Source organism: Acanthochromis polyacanthus, chromosome 11 (genome assembly GCF_021347895.1).
Source record: "Acanthochromis polyacanthus isolate Apoly-LR-REF ecotype Palm Island chromosome 11, KAUST_Apoly_ChrSc, whole genome shotgun sequence".
Taxonomy (NCBI): domain Eukaryota; kingdom Metazoa; phylum Chordata; class Actinopteri; family Pomacentridae; genus Acanthochromis; species Acanthochromis polyacanthus.
This window is the reverse complement of record NC_067123.1, coordinates 13,365,183-13,370,174: the sequence shown is the minus strand read 5'-3', so window position 1 is coordinate 13,370,174 and position 4,992 is coordinate 13,365,183. Positions and strand designations below refer to the sequence as shown.

The 4,992-nt window shown below is 32.8% G+C and overlaps 1 long non-coding RNA gene across 1 annotated transcript in view; it reads right to left on the bottom strand.

Moving 5' to 3' along the window:
• Positions 1-4,436: 4,436 nt before the first annotated feature.
• Positions 4,437-4,992, bottom strand: part of LOC127536006 (uncharacterized) — a 1,452-nt gene continuing 896 nt past the window's right edge. Inside the window, exons 2-3 of the long non-coding RNA XR_007944987.1 lie at positions 4,900-4,992; positions 4,437-4,740 (exon numbers count right to left, since the gene is read on the bottom strand). The exon at positions 4,900-4,992 is cut by the window's right edge and continues 16 nt beyond it. This is a non-coding gene — a long non-coding RNA (uncharacterized LOC127536006). The remainder of the gene's footprint in view (positions 4,741-4,899) is intronic.

Sequence of the window (4,992 nt, the reverse complement as noted above, 5' to 3'; positions counted from 1 at the left end):
ATTAGTTAAGGGTTTTTTAATCCCTAATAAATTATTTAAAATGCATTCATAATTGATGATAAACTGTTTATATGTGCAGAATAACATATGTTGTTCATTATTTATAACACTTTTGCAAACCATATTGAGCCGAAAGTAAGTTTTAATAAATCATTAGTTAATAGTTAAATTATGATTTGTGAAGGATTTACAACGGACTTAACACTTCATTCGTGGTTAACAGCATGTGTAACCTGCTCAAACACAATAAGCATTAACTAAGCCTTAATTAAGCATATGTCAATGCTTAATTTGATGTTTACAAACACATTATTAATTACCTTATAGTTATAATTGTATGAACCCCTTAGTGAAACTTTTCCCTTTGCCTAACTTATTCTTTATAAATCATTTAAAACTCATTCATAATTGATTGTAAACGATTAATAAGCACAAAACAAGATATGCTGCCCGTTATAAGAACGATTGCAAATAATATTGTGCCTAAAGTAAGTTTTAATAAATCATTAGTTAATAGTTAAATTATGATTTGTTAAGGATTTACAACTGACTTATAAACACTTCATTCATGTTAACAGCATGTGTAACCTGCTCAACACAATACACATTAACTAAGCCTTAATTAAGCATATGTAAATACTTCATTTTGTAAACACTTTATTAATTGCTACTTTGTAGTTAGTAATTGAATAAACCCCTTACAAAGTATTTGTCTATGGTTAGCTATCTCAAATATAAGGTGTTTGGACAATCAACTAAGCATTAATTCAACATTTCTTAATACTTATAAGATGGCTATATTTTCACTATAACTCATTTGTAGATGCATATGATATATTTAGATAACAGTTGACCAACTCACTTTTTAAAAGGCAATTTATAACTACTTATTAACCCATTAAAAAAATAAAATAATTAGTTATAAAGCCTGCATTAGCAGTTAGTAAACTATTTCAAGACAGCTTATCTAAAGTGATGGTGAAATTTCCATTGTAACTCATTTGTAGACGGATATCATATTGTCATTAACCATAAACAGTAAAATATTTATTTTTAATATCATACTCTATAAATGCCTAACAACCTTAAAATAGTAGTTTTAAAGCATCTACTAATCATTTGTAAAGTATTTCAAGTGAGCTTTTCTAAAGTGATGGCATATTATACATTCTGACTTATTTATTAATGTAAATGATCCAGAATTACATGCATGGGAATGGAATTTAAGGGAAAATTTAAGAACGCACACACACAACAGAGGTAGAAACAAACACTTGTTAATATGAAACATTGATTATTCTTTAAAATACATACAAAACAAAATATTTCGCAAAACAAATAAAAACTCAGGTTTGCTCAACAAACTTAACCATGAGCACAGTAAGAAAGTATTCAATAGCTTTGCCCAGCATACTCAATGGTACACAACGGGGGTAAAGTTAAAGTAACTCTACTTATGCCGTTTAACTAAGCACATAGATGCTTTTAAATAGGGAAAATGTGAAAGAGCTTGGTTGCTTCTAACGTTACCCCGGTTGTGTACCATTGAGTATGCTGGGCAAACTGCATGTGCTAACAACTTTGCGTCTTTGGCCAGACGCACTGAGGGTACGCACCAGGAAAAGAGTGGTACTCAACAATTCGTCCAATATCATATACAAACATAGCTCAGTTTTTAAAAAAGTGGACTATTCCCTTTAAGAACGCACAGTTATGGACTCCTATGACTGAGAGCTTACGCAAACATATTTTGAACTTTTAAAACAATCCAACAGACTTTAACAAATGTGACCCTGAGGCATGACATGTGATAGAACATTATGGCATATCAGCCTTGGATTTCAAGGGAAGGAGTTTCCCAGTGTTTTTTAAAACCTTGATGCGGTTTTCACTAATTCAATAGGCAGCAGTAGTTTCATGTGGATGGGAAGAGACAGAGATGAGAGAAAGAAACAGCCTGTTTTCTCTGTTTTTAGTGTGAAATGAGCATCTTGAGTGAAACATACCTATGCTCTAGGGATGATTACTCAAGAATGGAAAGAGAGTCCAGTCTTTATTTTGGTGAGTTCGTTGTTGACATACACATAGAGTTGAATTTTCTGTGGGTCATGAAAAAAACAGTCAAAATGCTTGAAAACCACTGGCAATCGGGGCACTGTGATTTGAAAATGACTGGCAGTGAATGAGTTAATAACCTCTAAGGCTTATCATGCCTAATAAAGACGCTGATTTACGTAACATTTCACTTATACTTTTTTGCAATATCATGGATAAGTCTTCCAAAGACACAATTTTTATCTTTTTTACCCAGACATTCAGTCCACTCAATTACAGACAAGTGTTCTGAGAGTAAACTTTCAGTTCGGTTTCCTCTGGGTCGCCAAATTTTCTCCTTTTATGACCGCCAAGCCCTTTCAAGATGCTGTGTGTGGGCACCAGTATGATGGTCAACATACCACCTGCTGTGATTGACAGTATGATGATCATAACCGAGAGCTGTGAGCACTCGATAGGCTCTCCACTCATCACTGATCACAGATGATCCCCTCCTGACATGACGCTGAATTATTGGAACAAGATGTCTACGGGATCTTCTCTCGACGAGTCGTAAAACAGGCCGCCTTCTTTCATCTGTAACTCCCAACATTCCAAATACCCACTTCCGTCTTTTCCATCCTCCGGCCATTCTTCCTCTTCCGTACTGGAACAGAACAGTAAAGCGATTATATTAATGCCTCATGCAAACTGTTATAAAATATCCTCTATTAAAATAGACTAGTAATGGTAACAAGAGGTGTACTCTAAAGTGATTTCCTAGGCCAAGTGCTGTATTTCTGACTGCTTAATATGTATATTAATAGGCCTGTAATGTTAAATACACAAATAGTATCAATGTTGTGCTGTGGCATTTTCACCAAAGTGTAATTGTTTCTGCATGCACTATATATATTGTGTGCAATTGTATAATAATATACATATATATATATATATATATATATATATATATATACACATATACATATATATATAATAATATACATATATATATATATATATATATATATACACATATGGCATGCCGTTTAGGAAATTATATATATAATGAAAGTCGATATATATATAATGAAACTTGATATATATATAATGAAAGTTGATATATATATAATGAAAGTCGATATATATATAATGAAACTTGATATATATATAATGAAAGTCGATATATATATAATGAAACTTGATATATATATATAATGAAAGTCGATATATATATAATGAAACTTGATATATATATAATGAAAGTTGATATATATATAATGAAAGTCGATATATATATAATGAAACTTGATATATATATATAATGAAAGTCGATATATATATAATGAAACTTGATATATATATAATGAAAGTCGATATATATATAATGAAACTTGATATATATATATATAATGAAACTTGATATATATATATAATGAAACTTGATATATATATAATGAAAGTTGATATATATATAATGAAAGTTGAGATATATATATAATGAAAGTCGGAATATAGAATGTTCAGATTTTCATTCCATCTATTCAAAGTTTCATTCCATATATTCAGACTTTTTCCTACTGAGCCCTGGAAGGACATGGCAAATAAAAACAGGAACCTTATTGGACATTTGCTCTTCAGATGAGCTCTTCTGTGATTATCTGTCTTCATGGTTGTCACAGGGAACGGCGACTACGTTTGAGAAAACAGGTAATTTTTAGAGATGTTTTGATTCTGAACACTGAACGTGTTAGCATTAGCTTAGCTACTTAGCTTCGACTACATTTGCATCCCTACATAGCTTAAAGGTTAAACACATGCACCATATGTTGATGATAATGATAATATCTATGTTTATCTTTATAGCTGGTCTTAAGGCTAATTACGAGGCAGAGGTCAGCTGCTGCCTGGACACATCCATGATCACGCCACTGGTGGGACACAATTGTACTGGATTTCAGCTGAAGGCTGCTGTTCTGTCCAAACTGAGACATTTTTATTGTGACATACCCTCCACTGTTGTTAGCTTTTGATTCAATAAATTTTTTTGAGATGAGGAAATCACTATTGCATGTTTCTAGTTAAATACCCTACTTTTATGATATATCACTAAAGCATGCACTTTTTATATTTTCCATCAATTTCACCCAAAAGTTGAATAACTATTTGTGAGCAGTGTATGTAGACACATAATAGAAGCACATTTCAATAATATGTCTGCTGCAGTAGTGCAGTTTATCTACCTAGATTGGTGTAACAGTAAAAAAAACATATGCTACTGATGTTTCTGACTAAAATCTGCTTGAAAAGCACAACTGCTTATCTGTCAAAATGTGTGTAACAAAAGTGTGCACTGAACACTGAATAAAGTCTCTGTAGATTATAGACAAAATTTGCATCTCTCATCACAAATTTCTGTTTATTCACCCAAAGTGCATGAGTAAAATACAAAACAGGTAAAGTACTAAAAAAGATTTATTTTCTAGAAAAGCCAATAGTCAACAATGCAGTTTAATTCTGGGACAGTTGCTCCAGCACCGACACCATGCGTCCCATCAGTGCAACTAAGGTTTTCATTCATCTTCTGGATGTTCTGGAGAATGGCAGAGGTCACGTCTTGGTGTCTTCCGATCTGTTCCAAGAACCGTTCCTCTGACCTCTCCAGATACTGCAGAGGATCCAAAGCAGCTTCCTGGTTCCCTTTTCCTGCATAAAAGCACCAAAAAGTACTAGTTGTCAGTAATTATTTTCTATTTTCATAAACACAGTTAACTTAAAGTAAATGTTCTATTTTGTGATTTTAGGATGGGTCAAAAGATAACATACTGATCATGTTGATGTCTGCATAGTCTAAACAGATCTTACTTGATTTGGTCTGTAGAGAGGAGGACGGCGTGGAGGAGCTGCAGGACGGAACCAGTAAGCTGCAGACTAGTGCTCCTGGTAACTGGACCTCAT